The sequence below is a fragment of the Zalophus californianus genome, chromosome 12 (assembly GCF_009762305.2).
Source record: "Zalophus californianus isolate mZalCal1 chromosome 12, mZalCal1.pri.v2, whole genome shotgun sequence".
In the NCBI taxonomy this organism is placed as follows: Eukaryota; Metazoa; Chordata; class Mammalia; order Carnivora; family Otariidae; genus Zalophus; species Zalophus californianus.
The window spans coordinates 33542288-33562736 of NC_045606.1; the positions used below are offsets into that span (position 1 = coordinate 33542288).

At 39.4% G+C, this 20449-nt stretch overlaps 1 long non-coding RNA gene across 1 annotated transcript in view; it reads left to right on the forward strand.

The window, feature by feature from the left end:
- The first annotated feature begins 9107 nt into the window (after window positions 1–9107).
- Window positions 9108–20449, forward strand: part of LOC113910995 — a 30718-nt gene continuing 19376 nt past the window's right edge. The window contains exon 1 of the long non-coding RNA XR_003516346.1: window positions 9108–9226. This is a non-coding gene — a long non-coding RNA (uncharacterized LOC113910995). The remainder of the gene's footprint in view (window positions 9227–20449) is intronic.

Here is a 20449-nt window from a genome sequence, read left to right on the forward strand (position 1 = left end):
TTCTTTTTTAAGATTTTATTTATTTATTTGACAGAGAGAGACACAGCGAGAGAGGGAACACAAGCAGGGGGAGTGGGAGAGGGAGAAGCAGGCTTCCCACTGAGCAGGGAGCCCGATGTGGGGCTCGATCCCAGGACCCTGGGATCATGACCGAAGGTAGACGCTTAATGACTGAGCCACCCAGGTGCCCCGAAACTATACTTTTAATACATTGCTGTAAAGAATGTAAAATGGTACAACCACTTTGGAAAATTATTTGATAATTTCTTAAAAACTTAAATACACCTACCATACCACCCAGCCATTTTATGCCTAGATGTTTACATGTGGAAAATGAATACATATGTCCATACCAAGACTTTTACATGAATGTTCATAGCACCTTTGTAATAACTCTAAACTGGAAACCCAAATGTTCATCAATAGGAGAATGGACAAACAAATTATGGTATAGCCGTATAGTGGAACACTACTCAGAAACAAATAGGAAAAAACTATTGAAACAACATATAAGAATCTCTATGTGAAAGACATCAAACAAAAGAGGACCTAGTATATGATTCTGTTTATATAAAATTCTAAAAAAGCAAACTTGTGACCAAAATGAGGTCAGTGGTTTCCTGGGAATAGAAAAGGGGGATGAAAGGAGAGATTACAAGGTGACACAGGGAAACTTTTTGGGACGGTGAATATGTTTATCATCTTGACTGTGGCAAGAGTTTCACAACTATATGCCAAAACTTACCAAAGTGTACATTTAAATGGGTGAAGTTTATTATATATCAATTATACCTCAATTATACATTTTTTAAAATGCCACCTTTCACTCTCAAAGGTATTTCAGCTCGAATGTTGGTATTATTCTTTCTTAGTCTGGGTGCTGATTTCATAGATTTTTAAGTAGCGTATTGTGATTTATTCAGTTTGTGAAAATCTACTTAAAATATGTGTACTTTTCTGTATATATATATATATATATATATATATATATATATATATATTATACTTCAATCAAAACATCACCCCCCAAAAAGAGCCTGAAAGATTCCCTGAGGGAAATATATGCAGGAAGTATTCCAGTTGGAAAGTAAATTAAAGGATGACCCTATCCTTTGTATTTTTATTTTTTTAATGCTAGAGAAAAGAAAACTAAGACTTACAAACAACTTGCAAAAACCCACAAAAATAGTAAATATTTCCATGGAGACTTCAGCTAGTTTTTTCTTTCCTGAAAAATCTATGTGCTTTCCTATGCTTTCCAGGCTAGTGAAAGAACTGGTCTCTCTTCAATGAAGGATTATTATGTTAAAAAATAATCATCTTATTTATGATCATCCCTTACATATTTATGTCATAATTCATGATCATTCACAATAGATTTGTTCAGAGCCGAAGAATAACATTCATTTCAATACTCCAGCAAGTTTTGGGACACAAAGCAACTGATTCTTGTCAATTAGTTCAGTGGTACCAATATGGTCTTTGGGACAAGAAGCTGTATTAGAAAAGGATTTTAAGAAAACAAAAGACCTAATCTCAGGAAACAAACTGAGAGCTGCTGGAGTGGAGGGGAGTGGGAAAGATGAAGTAGCTGAGTGATGGACATTGGGGAGGGGATGTGCTATGGTGAGTGCTGTGAATTGTGTAAGACTGATGAATCACAGACCTGTACCCCTGAAACAAATAATACATTATATGTCAATTAAAAAAAAAAAAAGACCTCCCGTTAGTGGAGAATATAATACTGAAGATAGAGTGAAATGACCAGTAGAAGATAGTAATATACTTATCAGCATTTTGAGATAGTGAACACTTAAGAAGAAAAAAAATCCATGCATTGATATGGATTTTTATGTATTGTGGTGCCAGCAACTCAGTGGAAATCTTTTCTCTGTGGAAGATATTTTTTTATTACCAGGGTAAAAAGAAACAAATCTTTGATATTAAGTAGCAATTTAGTTTAGAAATTGATTAATATTATAAAATAATAAACTGCCTTTTAAGTAATATGGCATAGCATTTTAATAAATACTCCTTAAAGATTAAGTTATATTAATATGATGCTTTGCATACAGTAGACCATCAAAGTGGCATAGACTAATTTTGATTCATAGCCGGTTTAGGGGAAGCAGAGAGGGAAAACATAGTAAGGCGGATAGGGAAGAAGGAAAAAATAGGCATAGTAGAGCAAGAGACAGCAGAGAAATATTCTGTTGGTTTCTAAAATAAATCATTTTTAGTGATCTTCAGCTGTTACTTGAGGCTCTGAGCTACTTATAGAGTGTAGAAGATTCTATGGGTTGCCTATTCAATATCTACTTTCTTATATGCATATGTTAAAATGACCCTGATTTTGTTCAAATAGCTTGCCATGTGGCCATCTACTCAGAGAGTCTGGTCCCATTCCCAGCCCCAGAGGGTAAATCCTAATTGGTCTAGGGCATTCTCATTTTCCTTGCCAGTAATTGTTTTAGAAAGGACACATGACCCAATTCTGACCAATCACAAATGAGAAATCTGCTGGAAGTTTCTAGGAAAGGATTTCTCACTCTTAGATAAGACACAAAAAAGACACCTTCCTCTTCTTAATTTGGGCAATATTTTATCTAAATGTGACTCCCAGAGCTGCTGCTTCCATGACTTTCCTATCATGAGACAAACAAGTCTGGAAAAAGTTGATACCTAGAGAAGAGCAAAACTGAAAATTGGAAAGAACCTAAGCCCTTGATGATGTGATTGAGACACTAAATTATCCAGCCCTGGGGTTACTAATCACCAGCCAAATGATCTCGAAGATTGATCTGGGCCTCAGTTTCCTCAACTATAAAATGAGGAAGATGAATTTTTGACTTGATCCAACTGGGACCTTCAGCTCCATTATCATCCCATGGTTCTCGAAATCCATAAACCTGAAATGGTTTATGGAAGTTACTGTGAAGTGGTTTAGTGAAGTTACTGCACTCTTCTTGCTGGTGAAAATATATAACCCAGGGAGTGCAAACATCAGGAAACTCTAACATGATTTTTTCAGGGTCATTTCTAGGAACACGAGTTTTAAAAGTTGCCTAAGGCCAAGCTATTAAAAGATTTATAGGCATTTATAAATCTTTATAAAAGATTTCCAGGCATTCCAAATATCAAAAGCTGATAACATGCTAACAACATGCTCAGTGTTATCATAATGGAAGAAATAATTGCTAAAAATCTGAAAGAAGTGCTGAGAAGCAGAACCTAGGCTGGAACTCCCAACATTCCTGTTATTATATCGATCACAATATAAAAAAAGAGATGGGCTAAGCCAGGCAATCTCACCTCACCCATTTTTCTTTGGGTCATTAGACATTCATATTAAGGTATTTTGTAACATGGTGACTTTCACACTACTCTGACTTTACAATTTTGAAATTTCAGCTTAAATGAGATGAAATGGAATTGTCTTTTGCACCAGGAGGTCACGAGGACTGTTCTATCTCTTCTGCTTTCTGTGGTGTTGCTGCTACCATCTTTTAACTAATATCCAATGTTTCAAAGCCATTTTCTCTCTCTCTCTCTCTCTTTTTTTTTAAAGATTTTATTTACTTATTTGACAGAGAGAGACAGCGAGAGAGGGAACACAAGCAGGGGGAGTGGGAGAGGGAGAAGCAGGCTTCTCGCGGAGCAGGGAGCCCGATGCGGGGCTCGATCCCAGGACCCTGGGATCATGACCTGAGCCGAAGGCAGACGCTTAACGACTGAGCCACCCAGGTGCCCCTAACGCCATTTTCTCTTGATATGGGTGTGTTCATGTTTCAGAATTGCCTGACCTTTCAAGAATTTACTGTTTATTTTCAAGGCAAAAAGAAAAATAAAAGAAAAAAGGATTTTACATCAAATGAGGTTTTAAGCTAAATGAAATGCAAGGCCTATCCCATTCTTGAGAATCCCTGAGAAGTAAACATTTTTCCCAATGGAACTTTTTCTATTTTCAAAAGCAACTGTCAGTGTTTCCAAGTTATTGATAGAAATGGAAGTTTTTAAGTCTTAATCCATCTAAAGCCTGCCTTATGTGTAGGCCAAGAAGTGATTTTCAGGTGTCTTGGGATGTTCCTATTAGTCCAGCATCTGTGCTTGAAATGCCTGCATAAGGCAGTTAACCTCCATCTGGGATAGGCTTCTCCTCTTCCTAGAAAAGATGGAAAAGAGGGCTCTTGAAATATTTTTCCAGGCTCAAATTTCTATGAATAATTATCATATGAATTAGGAAATTACTAAAGGCTATTTTACTTGCTTCCATATAAATCGAATATTTATACCTGTAATGTATAAGGTACTATGTTTTTATTTTATGCAAAAGTTAAAGTGTTAGGACCAGACAATTAAGCCAATAGAAATGTAAACATCACCTTAGAAACCCTGGACAAAGAAAGCAAGTGATAGAGCGAGTGGTGGGAAGGGGTAGGTAGAAAATCCTGCAATTTGTGGCTTAAATTAAATTGTATCTTAGTTCCCCATCTATATAATGATAGTACATTGAATGCTTTTGACTATTAATAAAAGCTACCTGTTTATAAAGGACTTAAAATGTTATGAATTATTGCAGAGCAAATATAAGCTTGACTTGGGAATCTTAAAACTAATGATAGGGCGCCTGGGTGGCTCAGTTGGTTAAGCGACTGCCTTCGGCTCAGGTCATGATCCTGGAGTCCCGGGATTGAGTCCCACATCCGGCTCCCTGCTCAGCAGGGAGTCTGCTTCTCCCTCTGACCCTCTTCCCTCTCGTGCTCTCTATCTCTCATTCTCTCTCTCAAATAAATAAATAAAATCTTAAAAAAAAATTAAAACTAATGATATTCTCACCAAATGCTTTTTTTAAAAAGTGCTCAAACTGTCTTTTGGTCATAATGGTTCTAACATTGCAAATATCACTGTCAAAACCCCAGGTTTTCTCTGACCAGAGTCTTCTTTGGAAGTAATGTTAGGGAAAGCCAGCCCATGTTCATCGCCCTGCCTCATTTCCTCTCCTTTGTCTTTTCCAAGGATGCCCTCTATTCCAAGGATGCCCTCTATTCCTAATTCCACCCATAATTCTGTTTAGTCATAAATTCCGCAGACTATCTGCAAGCTTTTCAGAGTTAGCTCATCATACCAGACCTGAATCTCTGAGCTGTTCACTCAAACATCTGTTTTCAACAAGCTTGGAGTCTCTGCTGTGCCTTGGATTCCTTTCTCCTCTCTCCCTTCTCCTGGTGGGCTTATCCATGAATACAGCATCTGCCTCAGTCACCTTGTTTACTTTCTCACCTTCCTCAGCTAAGAGTAATGCCTCTCTTCCTAGGATCAACCAGGTCCTGCCAGGCCATCCTACAAAACAAGTCATCGATATCTTAGAACTGAGCACCAGACAATACTTTCCAGTATTATGGCTGGCCTCCTGGCTTAAACACTATTCCTCCTCCTTTCAGAAGCAGTCCCAACTTTTGTTTGAGATCCACCTTTCCCCCATTTTAGTCAAATAGACAGGGTAGGCCTCTGTTCTAAGCCCTAGAGGATGAAGTTTGGGACCCAAGAGAGCCTATTCCCACAATGATCGATTCAGAGGTAGGAATGTGACCTAAAATGACCCAAGCAGAGAAAATGATAGGACTTCCCCTAGAAGTTGTAGGATAGTTGCTTTTTCTTCTTTGGTTAAATTTGAACCTGAAAGGTTATAACTGAAGCAAGTTTGACCTTAATATTTACAGGTCACAGAACAATTAAACAAATAGAGGTCTATGTTCTAAACATAGAAACATATGCCTAAATATGTAAAAATTATAAAATCAAACACAATATGAAATAGCAAATTGTTGTTTTCTCCTATCTGGATGAATATATTTTCATAACGACCTGTAAGTTCAGGTTAAAATTCTCAGACCTGGATTTCTAATTTGGAACATGAAAAGGTCACACATAGTTTGGCTCATCTCTTCTCACTCCTGCCTCAATTCTTTACCACAAGAGGACTAGTAAGCCATGTATGAATACTTCAGACTGTTCATTCGAACTCTATACACATCTTCTGGAAACAACTAACTCTTGGACCTAAAGGTAGGCAAATTGGCAATTTAGTTCACTCTTAGGTGGACAGACTCAAGGAAGAGGCCTACCTAGGGCTGAGAATTAGCTTGGAAATTTTTAGCAGAGAATTCTTGGGTCTGTGGTACCCAGAATATAATCTAGAGGGATATGAAAAGATTCCGGGGGAGTACATGCCTTTGGCTCCAGAGCTCTTTGCACCATGGGGAGGGGACATGGCTGGAGGAGAGCCAGAGAAAAACTCTCTATAGTGCAAAGTCCAGGGGAGGGGATCCTTTTGCCTGGATCTAAGGGTAGCACTTAGGTTCAGGAAACCATCTCACAACCATGAGGGTAGAACCTGTCTTAGAATAAATCCAACATAACAAAGAAGAACAAGCCAAACCAAGAGATGGAGGTAACTGGGTTATGTTTATATCACATGAGACTCCATATAAGCCACACCTAAAGCCAACCTCATCCTGGGACTATCCATTTTATGAGCTGATTCATTTGTTTTTTTGCTTAAGCCAATTTGGGGTGAGATTTCTGTCACTTGCCAACTGAAAGAATTATGTCTGATATAGGCTTCTTAATGGTGTTGTGTGAATGACTCATGTCTGGGCTGTTCTGCTTCCTAAGACTGTGGGGTTAACCTTGATCTAACCAATCTCCTCAAATGAAAAAGTTCCCCTACCTCCTCCCATATACCCTGTTGGGGAGGGGGTTCCATGTCCAATGTCTTGACAATCTCTTCTTTGTCAGCCTCATTTGCCTAGGGACCAGCCTGCCTCATACCTACATTCTCCTAGTTTGTAAAGGGAAGCCGCTTTCAAATGCCAAACAATAATCCACTCATTAAAGTATTGCTAAATTTATAACACCCAACAGTTGAGCCAACTGAAAATAGGCCTTAATGTGATAAACCACAAAGAAAAGACTCAAACAACCTAATGAACACTGTAATCTTGAAAGCATCAATTCTTCAGTATCAGCATCCTCAGTAAGGACAGTCCAAACATGTAGAAAGGAAATAAATACTCCTATTTTGAAAACTGGTTCTTCTGTTTATTGACAGGTTGCATTTCATAATTTAAGAAGATGTGTACTTTTGTACAAATTTTTGTTTCCTAGTTCCCATCTCCAATGGCCCATCTGATGTTAGCCCCAGTTAATAAAAGCTCAGCTCAGAATTCTGGCCCCCTAACAGAGACTCTAAACCCTAGAAATTAACTTCCTGAGGTCATATAGAACCCTACATGATAATGAATGAATGAATAAATGAATGAAAGAAAATACTTTATCAATTTCAATTGATATATCACTATTTTCCCCATGAAATCATGCCCCAGTGAAGTGTGTGATTTTTTTTTAACCAAGAAAAGTATTGAAGATGGGGTCATACATGTGTATCTTTAAAAGTGAATATTACAACATGAAGTTTTCTGGACATTAAGCCAACTACAACAAATCCCTCGGTATCTAAGAAACAATGTCCCCTGCTCCCATAGATGGAAAGTATGTCTGCTCTATTCATACACATGCCTCATCACCACTGCATTCACCTTTGGCCACAGAGAGGAAGGGGATGGGAGCAGGAATAAAGTTGATAAGCAAAGAAACAAAGATGACAGACCAAGGTGAGAGACCACAAAGAGACTTGCATACACAAAGCAAGAGTGATGGCCAAGGATCTTGACAGCTTTCAGTTCCTGATTCTACTCTCATCCGAGGTCCACCTTCGATTCCTGCCTATTAGCTCTGAGAGAGCTAGCTCCATAGACTTCCAAGAAAAAAAATTTTTTTTCCTCTTTAGGCTAGGTCCAGTAGGTTTTTGCTAATTCAAATGGAAATTCTTAACAAACATATGGTTTATAAAAGTTTGTCTTCTAATTTGTGTACAATCATGGGTTTTCAGCTCATTAAACTTTAAAGAAAATCTCAAGAGTGACTTGTTTTGGTCTGCGCATATTCTGAAATTCTGCAATTATTGTCTAAACAAGAATTTGCTCTTGAACAGAAAGAACAAGAAAGTCCTATTTAAAGCAGTCCTTTTTACTGTGGATAATGTGAATAGTGTAATTTGCAATGTTCATGGAATTTTAAAGATCTTTCCCCTGAACTTCTCAACCATAATTAGATCTCTAATCAATTGCTAAAATCCATAGTGACTCAAATCATCAGCAAACTTGAAGATATTGACCTTCACTTCTTGGTTTTAATGGTCTCTATGTACTCTATATTTCAGTGATTCTAGCACACAATGACGTCCTTGAGTAAAAGAAAAGAACTGTTTTCTAGCTGCTCTTTTTTTTTTCTAACCTTGATTTATTCCCCATGCCTTCTTTTATTTAAAACAGAAAACAAAAACAAACGTCTATAAAAACCTCCTTATCATTTAAACATTTGTATTGGTTTGCTAGGGCTGCCATAACAAAGTACCACAGACTGGGGGGCTTCCACAAGAGGAATTTATCTTCTCACGGTTCTGGAAGCTGGAAGTCCAAGACTGAGGTGTCAGCAGGGTTGGTTTCCCCTGAGGCCTCTCTCTTTGGCTTGTAGATGGTTGTATTTCTCCCTGTGTCTCCCCATGGTCTTTTCTCTGTGCCTGTGTCCAAATTTCCCTTTCTTATAAGGATACCCTTCGTATTGGATGAGGGCCAGCCTAATGACATTGTTTAACCTGAATCATCTCCTTAAAATACCCTATCTCCAAATACAGTCATGTTCTGAGGTACTTGAGGCTTAGGACTTCAACATCCTAATTTGGGGTGTGGGTGGGAGGACAGTGCAGCACATAGCAACACTTAATCAATATTTTTTGAGTCCCTCATATGAGCTATTTTAAAGATTGGGAACAGCTTTACCCTCGTAAAGGCTCCAATCTCAAGGGGTGTCTTTTACTTAGAATGCTGTTTAAGCCTCTGTGATGTAGAATAGGTGGGAATTCCTCTCCCACGTTAGAGTTCCAAGGTGAGCAGCCCAGGCCCACTGGATGGCTGTGTGCTGTCCCAGCACTCGCTTTCTGTCTGGCACGGGTGGTTCCTCTGGTTCTCACCACCACCTCCGCATCGCAGCCAGCAGGAAGGAGGAAAGGGGAATGCACACGCCTTTTAAGAGATGACCTGGAACTTGCTTCTAGTCAAAAGAGAGTCATAAATCCACTGGTGGCTTCAAGAAAGGCTAAGAAAATGTCCGTATCTAAGTAGTCATGGGCCTAGCTAGAACATGATTCCCTGCGGATAAAAGGGCAAATGGGTATTAGGGGACAATTAATGGGGACAGGGGCCAGAAACAGGCAATGACTTCATGTAATGGAGTAAGTGAGAAAGGGGCATTGGGTACAGAAGCAGCCAAGGCTGTCGTAAGAAGAGATGGAAAAAGACAGAGATGCACAGAAAGATAGAAACTAGAGACCAAAGACCAGAGAGGGGGCAAATGAGAAGGAAGCTGCCTGGGTTTCCACAGCTTTTTAGATCCCGATTCTAACCCGTTGTGGGAGTCCTCTCTTAGTCCTTATTTTTTAATTCTAAGTTGATTATAAATTCAAGTTTTAGTTTCTTTCCAGAGTGACCTTCCTATTTACAATGCCCATTTACCTGCCAGACAAGTGCTTGCTTTCAACCAACAATTCAGAAAACTATGTCTTAGTCCTCATTCTAACTGGAAAAAAACTGCCATAGTGACAAGTAGGAAAAAAGTCAGCTTCACAGTTGTTTGATTATATACACTGGTATTTTAACTATGTGACCACAAGAGAAGGTGTGTACTTTTTAAAAAAGAAGAAATGTATAAAAGAGGCTGAAAGTTATTGACAAGGCTTGCTAACCCTGTTAAACCCTTCTATTTTTTAGAAAAACATCCTTTAAAAGAAATAGTCCTCTTAGAAAAGGTGCCACACACATTAGAAATTGTTACCACAGGATTGTAGATTTTTAGCAATAAGGTTTTCCTGTGTGGTAGGATAAATGCATGCAAAATATTTCAGTCAAAATTTTGATCTACCAGTGGTTGTTGAAAGCTACAAAGCCCAGATGATCATATGAAAGTTTAAAAGGGAAATTCATGTACTTTATTTATTTCCTAGAGAGGTTTCTAAATGGTAATCCATAAATACTTCTGGATAAAAAGAAATCTGAGATTCCAAAATTATTTACTCTCTAATCAATGTCAGTGAAAATGCACCGAGGCAGCTAGATTTTGCTCATGGGTCCTTGGACTTTGGCTACCCAGCATTCATTCCTCCTTCTTAACAGCACCCAGTTTCCTTTGAGAAATTACTCCTTCTGCTTTGGAAATACTCCTGGTAAACTGGTATGTTAAGGTCTCTTCCCTGCCACTACAGATGAGAAAGTGGCCTTTGGAGGCTCTTTTTTTTTTTTTTTAACCAGAGCCTTTTATTCTACAACCAGATGGAGCTGGGGGCTAACACTTGATGTAAGCTAGGTCAACTTAAAGCTAATGCCTGGGCGTCTAAATCTTGAATAGAGTAAAAATGAAACGGACATTGATAGGATTTACCTGTTCCTGCACTGGCACTTTACTCATTGAATCTAGGCACAGGCCTCCAGAGATTTGCATAAATTCTATGAGTTTTCATATAATTCCATTGTCCTTCTATTCAGCAGACTTGATTTGTGTTGTTTTCTATCTAAAAGCTATGATTCAGCTTCTATCTATTGATTTATAAATTCACCACATTGAACTATGATTTCAAAACTAAACCACAGACACACACACACCACCACCACCACCAACAACAACAACAACCTTACAACCTATGAAAGAATTTAGTCAGGAAATACCAACAAATGAAAAGATGGACGGAAAGAGAGAAGTGTGAATAGAGCTGTTACAAAGTTTTCAAAGATCCTTACAAACATGGTAATTGTCCCCAGTAGAAAAAAGGAGGGGCGGAGGGAGGAAATATCAGAGTATCACAGAAAAAATAGTTCAACTTTATCAGTAATCAAAGAGAAATAAAAACTAGATACCAACTTTTCCTCATAAAATTGAAAGTGATTTAAAACATTAATACTGTTGAAGAGGTGGTGAGATAAGCATTTTCACAAACTTCTGGTGGGTGTTTAACTGGCTATGAGTTTTCAAGAAAGCAATTAGCAATATGCAATATGAACCATCAAAAAAACTCATAAACTGTACGAGTCAGGCAGGTAGAACCACGATGAGGGTTACAGAAAATGGGATTTATTATATGAATAGAGCTGTTAGTTGTGGGAAAAGCCCGGAGAGGATTTGAGAATCAGAGGAGTCACTAACCAATACTCAAGCACCAGGGTGGGTGGACAAGGCAGAGCAAATCTGAGAAACTGATGTAGATATGCAAAAGGGGATTTGTGGGAATATCTCTGGGGGGCCATTGCCTTTGAGGATCCCCAGCCAGACAGGATGGCTGATCTTGGGCCGCTATCCATCAGCAGGGCCAAGGGACGGGAAGAAAGGCTGGGTGCCAAGGTACCAGGAGAAGTGTGGGGACAACCAGGAACCTGATGAGCAACTCAGTTTCTGACAACAAAGATCTTCAAAGAGTAAGCCAAGCTGCTGCCTCACTTCTCTTTCCCAAACTCCAATTCTACCTCAAAGTGTGCAGGGTAAGGAATTCTGGGTAATACAGTTTCCAGTGTAACCAAGTTGAGAATAGAACAACCCAGCACCCATATCTTTGGATCTTGTAGTCCCATTCCACACTTAGGAATGGATCCTAATGAAGTGAAAAATGTAGCCAAAGATTAAATAAAAATATAACAGGGCTGTCATAGTTAACACAGACAAAATTAGAAATAAGTTAATTTCCAGTAATAGGGGAAATAGACTAAGGTAAGACACAGAAAGGACTTCCACGCATTCATTTAAAAAATTATTTCAAATGGCCTTTTAATGACATGGTTGTGTCCTCATGATATAGAATGAAAAAGTAGGCACAAAATTATATCTGCATTAGAATTATGATTTTGGAAACATATGTGATTTGACTTCCCTTTTATGCTTTCTTATTCCCTTCCTTATTCATTCTTCACAAAGCAAGCAAATCCCAATGTGGTTTTCCAGTGCACCTGGAACAAAATCCAAACCCTTCTCACAGTCTGCAAAGTCCTTCATGGTCCTGCCTTTGTGTTGATCTCTGATGGCTCTTTGCTTGGCTCATTCAACTCCAGTCCGACTGGGCTTTGGACAGTTTCTAGCCGAGGCTAACATTCTCCCGCCTTAAGGGCTTGGCAATTATTACTTTTGCTTAACATGCCCTTCTCCCAGATCCTGACTGACCCCTTCTCGTTATTCAGCTCTCAGCTCAAATGTCACCTCCTTTAAGGGGCCTTTCTCTGAGCACCTCATCTACTGTCTCCATTCCCCTTCCCACCCAGCAGTCATTCTCCCTCTCATTTTTTTCCTTAACTAAAATTCCTGTGCTTTTTACTTAGCAGTCTACCTCACTAGAAAGCAGGGAGGGCCCACAAAAGTGGGAACATTATCTGTCACATTCATTGTTGTACCCCTGTGACTCTAAAAAAGCCACAAAGGCTCACTATGGTTTCACTGGTTGAATGGATAAATGAACAAATCAATTTTCTGAGTTTTCTACAGTGAGCATCTTCCCTTTTATAGCAAAGAAAAGGTATTTGGAAGGAATATGTTGCTTGAAGGGCAATCTCGTGTCACGAAGGATTTCACCTGTTACATAACTTAAGCTTTCCCAATTGTCATATCTAGTGATTATCCAGGACTATTTTGGCTGTTGTATTTCTCTTAAAAGATAGGTAGGAGTCTCCACTGTACAGGAAAAAAAAAAAAATGTGAATTCAGTGTCAGCAAAAGCACAGGAATTTGTAAAGCATTCTCCCAGATAAATCATGTCATGTGTAGCAGTTAAGTAGCCAAAACCCCTTTTACCATGATAACACTCTAGAACTCCCAGAGATCATGAACTCAAAGCCTGTTTTAGGGCTACAACCATCTCCCCTTCTAGCTCAGTGTTCAGTGACTGTTAACACCTCTGTTTTGCCTCATCAACGCCACCCATCCAGCCACAATTCTACTCTCTTCAAGACTCTCAGCTCCTCCTGGTTTTGTGTCTTACCCTATCATGACCAAGGGGCCAACCACCCTGACTGGTTAATCCTAAACTTCCTTTGCTCTATACTTCAGACTCTCTGAGAAAATCTCAACTATAGAGAAATCCAACTGCTTATCTTCTCCAGGTTAGTGTCTTGGCTTTAAGCTGTCTTCAGAGGAACAAAATTTTATCTCCTTTTGCCTGAGATTGCCTTTTTACGTTCCAGTCTTTTGATGTCCTTAGTTCACTAGGTACTTAAATATAATGGAAGAGGTGAGGCAAGGCTTTGTGATGTCAGGCTATGGAGCCCAAACATTTTCACCTTCCCAATCCAACAAAACACACACACACACACACACACACACACACACACGCAAGGGCGGGAGACAGTACTCTATATGTTAGGTTTCTTTGGAGCCTTCCCTCCACTGCAGTGGCCAAGCATCATCCAGGCAGCTGACATATGATTCACTCACTTGGCTGAGAACTAACAGAAAAGGGTAACACATACTCTCTGAAACCAGCCAGGCCTCTAGTCTGGGGAAATGTTTCATTCTTCCTGGGATAGGGCTAAGTTTTAGGCATAAGAAATGAAAGCATCCGAGTAGAGCTTTAATTAGATTTTATCCAGAAGGTAGAGTAAAACAGGTGCACCTATTTCTCAGAAATTCATTTTGGGGGATTTTTCATAAGACAATCTTTTCCAAAATAATCAATGACAAACTTCCAACACTCTCCTGTGGCTGATGAATTTAACTATCTTTAGCAAGCATGAATTCCACTGAAGGCAGATAAATAGACAACTTTATGGCAGGTAACTCTCCAGCCTGGCCTGTTTTGTGCTAACTTGATTCTTAATTTTGTGGCAAATGAAACTTTGTGTGACAGGTTTCTTTTTTAGACTCTGAAACTGGCAGCTATTTTGTTCAGTTTTATGGTTAAATAAATTTTGTTATCAGCCTCAGTGATTTTTTATGCTTTCCATGTCCCCCTAAGAGAAAGTAGGCAATCATCAGAAAGTAGCCATGGAGAACTTCCTCTTGCCTATTACTAAGTGCTGCTGGAGAAAAATCACCCTGTTAGGCAGATTGATTTCTCTATAAATTTGTGGATACCCACTTCAGCTGGGCTCACAGCATTCCCTGTCAATCTTCTGTTTCTGAACTCACTTCCTTCTCTTATTCTCAAACAACTTTTTCAAACCTCTACTACCAACATTCCAATTCTTTCTTTATTCTCAGGAAAAGACTGTATGACTTACTTGGCATAGAAAATACAAGCCATCTGAAACACACTCTCTTCACACTCACTACAGTTATACAAAACTAATCTAGATCCAACCCTTCCCCCTTTCTTTCTATTACCATAGAAGAGGTCTCCCTCTTCTGCTTAAAGTTCATCGCTCTGCAACAGACGGTCTGTAAGATGGATCCCAAGAGGGATACCTGGGTGGCTCAGTCAGTTAAGCAGCTGCTTTCAGCTCAGGTCATGATCGCAGGGTCCTGGGATTGAGCCCCGCATTGGGTTCCCTGCTCCCTGCTCCCTGCTCAGTGGAGAGCCTGCTTCTCCCTCTCCCTCTGCTGCTCCCCCTGGTTGTGCTCTCTCTCTCTCTCTCGGAGTCAATAAATAAATAAAATCTTTTAAAAAAAGATGGCTCCCAAGGATCCTCACTTAATGATATTCATGCCCTTGTGGCATCCCTGACTCTCCAAAGAAGGTTGGAAATAGGTGACTTATTCCAACAAATAGAACATAGTGAAAATAATAGAATGTCACTTCTTGTTAAAAATGTTGTAACCTCTGTTTTGGGTATTCTTTAGTTCTCTCTTGTTTTTTCACTTATTGACCCTGAAGGAAGCCAGCTGCTATGTTGTGAGCTGCCCTGAGGAGAAGTTCATTTGTCTAGGGAGGCCTCTGGCTGACAGCCATCAGGGAACAGAGGTTCTTAGTCCAAGAGCCTGTGAGGAAGTGAATGCTCACAATACCCACATGAGCAAGTTTAGAAACAGATCCTCTCCCTTCCCCCCACTCTTGAGTCATCTGATGAGACCACAGTCCAAGCAAGTAGCCTCTCAGCAACTCCATAAGAGACCTTTAGCCAGGTGAACCCGGTTAAGCCATGCCCTGGTTTCTGACCTATAGGAACAGGGAGATAATAAATATTTGCTGTTTTATGCTGCTAAATTTGGGAGTAATTTATTATGTAGCAATAGATATCTAATACAACCTTCATCTATGCTCTGGATCTTTCTCACCTGCTTCTTTTTTTTTTTAAAGATTTTATTTATGTATTTGACAGAGAGAGACACAGTGAGAGAGGGAACACAAGCAGGGGGAGTGGGAGAGGGAGAGGCAGGCTTCTCACGGAGCAGGGAGCCCGATGCAGGGCCCGATCCCAGGACCCTGAAATCATGACCTGAGCCGAAGGCAGACGCTTAACAACTGAGCCACCCAGGCGCCCCTCACCTGCTTCTTTTTTCCACATCTTCAAATCTTCCCTCTCAACCCATTCCTTCTAATTAGCAAGTGCTCATGGTAAAATGATTTTTTAAAAAAGAAAATCTTCAATTCCAATTCCCCTTCCAGCTACAGCTGTATGTCTCCCTTCCTTTTAGAGCCAAATTTCTTGAGTTATCCACATGTACTTAATTCCCCTTCCATTCATTTTCTTTCCGTTCCATTCACTCCCTATTCATTCCACTGCAATGTAGTCTTTAGCCCCATGAATTCCACAGAAACTTCTCTTCCCCATGTCTCCAGTGTATCCAATGGGAATTTTCAGACCTTATTTTGCTTGACATTCAGTACACTTCATTCCTCTGAAAAATGTTTTCCTTCCTTCCTATCAATTATACCAGACTCCCTGGTTTTCCTCCTTTCAGAACATTCCATTTCAGCCTCTTTTGCAGGCTCTTTTTACTCTGCCCTAAAAGCTTGTGCTTCTCAGGACTTAGCCCCAGGTAGTCTGTACTTCTCACTCTATATACACCACTTGGGCAGTCTTACTTCCTAATGAATCCCAAATTGATATTCCCAGCTCCTTCCTCAGCTCCAAACACATATATCGAATGGCAGGGAACTGACATTTTTAAAGTATTTTGAAATAATTCTTTAGACCACAGGAAGAACAATGAATTGGAAACCATTTGGAAGGCTGCTACAGTTATCCAGGCAACAGATAATAATGGTGTCCTGGCCATGGTTGTGGCATTGTGAATGGAGAGAAGTGGACAGAATTGTAAAGTATTAAGAAAAGAGAAAGATAACAATTGCATATACAGACAGATGGAAGTCAAGCTGACTACTTTTCTAGTTTAGGCAAGAATGGTCAAATAGTAATATCATTTGCTAGGGTAGAAGAAAAAAAAGGCAGATGAGGGTAGTACTTAATGACAAGGTTAGTTCTGTATTTGCTGAGAGGAGCAGTGGCTCACAAACTTGCACGTACATCACAATTACCTAGAGGGCCTGTTAAGTCACAGATTGTTGCGCCTCATCTCTAGAATCTCCAATACAGTAATTCTGAAGTGGGGCCTCAGAATCTGCATCCTAGCCAGTTCCCAAATGGTACTGATGCTGCTGATCTTGGGACCACACTTTGAGAACTACTGCTCTGGTCTTCTTGAAAATACAGACTCTTAGGTCCCATCCTTGTACTACCAAATCAGAATCTACATTTTAAAAAAAAATCCTCGCATTGTTTATATGAACATTAAAGCGCTTTTATTGAGGTGCAATTGACATGTAACATTATATTAGTTTTGGGATGAACATTAAAGGTTGAGAAGCATTAAAGCTCTCATTTGGATGGTCCTGTGTAAGTCAGACAATTTCAAGTTCACCCTGTGAATATGGCTTTTGTGCTGTAGAATTATTGTCATAACTACATGTAACTTTCATCTTTCAAACTGGTTTAAAAAAAAAGGGGTCAAATTATGTGTGTGGTCGTACTCTTTGCCTCATTAATTAATCCTCCTATAGATATAAATTTCCTTCTTGAAAACATAGAAACCCTAACAATAAATAGAGTGCTTCACATAAATTGGAATATGTTATATGTAAACCAAACACTTGATATTCTCTCTGTGGTTTGTATTCTACTTGCAAAGTTTTTCAGTTGATTTGTTAGGCTTTTCACAGGTTGCCTTTTTTTATTTTAAGATTTATTTATTTTTAAGAGAGAGTCTCAAGCAGACTCCACGCTGAGTGAGGAGCCCAACGTGGGGCTTGATCTCATGACCCTGAAATCACAACCCTGAGATCACAACCTGAGCCGAAACCAAGAATGGGAAGCTTACCCAACTGTACCATCCAGGCGCCCCTCACAGGTTGCCTTTTTGAGGTTGCTGCCTGCCACAGTTTTCAATTTTACTCCAAGCTGAAATATAACCCCTGTCTTAACTTCCTAAAGCAAGACCTGGCTATAACTTTACCAGAGACTTGGGGATCTATGGAATGGAGACTTGCAGAAAACCAGCCCCTGCACACAAGTGCTTCAGGAGTTCACAGCTACTCCTTCCCAAGGAATATTCTGACCTTTGACTTTATTCCTTGACCTGTTGCTAAAATGTACTTCACCTGCCCCACCCTCAACCCCTGCCTTCTGTCCCATGGTTATGCCTCTTCCAAATTACCACCTACCCGGAACACAGAGAAAAATCTAGTTTTCCCCTTTTGTCCTGGTGCAAAGCCTGCCCCACTCCGTGGGTGTCATTTGCAGTCTAGCTCCTTGGAGTCCTTGAAACTCTCCAATCTGGAAGAGATTTTGGCTTTATCTTTGCATAGTCAAAAGGTCCATTGGAGGTTTCTAATCACCACTCCTCTACCCCCCACAAATTTACTTGCCTTCAGATGCAGTTGGTGAAATAGAAAGATGCTGTAGGGTTTTTCAAAAACGCTAAACTTCTACCTGCAGATAGAGCACCCTTTCCACATAAAATAGTTTTGTTCATTCATTCATGTGATAGATCCAACTGTCAGAAAGTCACATGTGTGATGGCTGTGTTTTTAAACAATATTAGTGGTCATTTGTGCATGCTTGCTGTATGACTACAAAGAATGACTCAACGATGAGTCAAATGCCCGTTTTTTACTCCTCATTTCCTTTTTCCAGTATTTTTCAAAAGTTTCCTGCTAATTGACATAATTTCAGTGAAATTAAACTTACACAAAGTCTTTTTTATCAGGCAGTGAGGGAACAAACAGATATTCAGTGGGGGGAAGATGAAACTCAACTTATACCTCACACCATACATAAAAATTAATTCAAGATAGATTATAAACCTACACATAAAATGGAAAACTATAAAGTTTCTAGAGGAAGTCATAGGAAAATATCTTTGCAATCTTCGGGTAGGCAAAGATTTCCCGAGGAAAGCACAGAAAGCACTAACTGCAAAAAAGAAAACAAGAACTGGTAAATCAGACTTCATGAAAGTTAAACACATTCAAAGGACACTGATGAGAGAATAGACAAGCCACAGACTGGGAGAATATGTTTGCAACACATACATCTGACCAAACACTTGCAACCAAAATATGTAAAGAATACATACAACTTAATAATGATTTAAAAAACCCAATCTTAAAAATAGGTGAAAAGATTTGAACAGACACTTCATAAAAAATATACATCAATGGCCGATAGACACTGGAAAGATGCTGGACATCATGTTCTCATATAACTTTAAAGCACAACGAGATACTACAACATCCACTAGCTAGAATGGCTAAAAGTAAAGAGAATAAAAACTCTAAACTCTCATATATTGCTAGGGGGAGTATAAAATGATGTATTTTTATACTGGAAAATTGTTTGGCTGTTGCTTGTAAAGTTAAACATATCCTTACCATACGTTCAGCTATCCCACTCCTAAATGTACACCCCAGTGAAATGGAGGGATGACTGCCCAGACACCGATATGCAAATGTTCATAGCAGCTTTGTTCCTAGTAGCGCTAGATTGGAACCACCGCAGGTATCCATTAACAGGAGAATGGGTCAACAAAGTGGGGTATAGTCATAGAGTAGAATACAACTCAGCAATAAAACTGACAATTGATGTAACAACAAGGATCAATCTCACAGCATTATGTCCCAGTAAAAGAAGCCAAACTCAAAAGAATACATACTGTATGATTTCACTTACATGAAGTTCAACAACAGGTAAAACTGATCTATGGTTACAGAAATCGGAACAGTTGGGGATGGAGGTGGTGGGAGTGACTGGGAATAGGCTGAGAGAACTTTCTGCCATGACAGAACATTCTATCTCTTGTGCGAGTTTTGTCAAAAGTGATGGAATTGAGAAATGGAAGGAAAACTTCCAAACTCATTTTATGAGGCCAGCATTACCTTGATCCCAAAACCAGACAAAGACCCCATCAAAAAGGAGAATTACAGACCAATATCCTTGATGAACATGGATGCAAAAATTCTCACCAAAATACTAGCCAATAGGATCCAACAGTACATTAAAAGGATTCTTCACCACGACCAAGTGGGATTTATCCCTGGGCTGCAAGGCTGGTTCAACATCCGCAAATCAATCAACGTGATACAATACATTAACAAAAGAAAGAACAAGAATCATATGACCCTCTCAATAGATGCAGAAAAAGCATTTGACAAAGTACAGCATCCTTTCTTGATCAAAACTCTTCAGAGTATAGGGATAGAGAGTACATACCTCAATATCATAAAAGCCATCTATGAAAAACCTACAGCGAATACCATTCTCAATGGGGAAAAGCTGAGAGCTTTTCCCCTAAGGTCAGGAACACGGCAGGGATGTCCACTCTCACCACTGCTATTCAACATAGTATTCGAAGTCCTAGCCACAGCAATCAGACAACAACAAGAAATCAAAGGCATCCAAATCGGCAAAGAGGAAGTCAAACTCTCACTCTTTGTAGATGATAGGATATCGTATGTAGAAAACCCAAAAGACTCCACCCCAAAACTGCTAGAACTCATACAGGAATTCAGTAAAGTGGCAGGATATAAAATCAATGCACAGAAATCAGTGGCATTCCTATACACCACCAACAAGACAGAAGAGAGACAAATCAAGGAGTCGATCCCATTTACAATTGCACCCAAAACCATAAGATACCTAGGAATAAATTTAACCAAAGAGGCAAAGGATCTGGACTCAGAAAACTATAAAATACTCATGAAAGAAACTGAAGAAGACACAAAGAAATGGAAAAACGTCCCATGCTCATGGATTAGAAGAACAAACATTGTGAAGATGTCAATGGTGCCTAGAGCAATCTACACATTGAATGCAATCCCCATCAAAATACCATCCACTTTTTTCAAAGAAATGGAACAAATAATCCT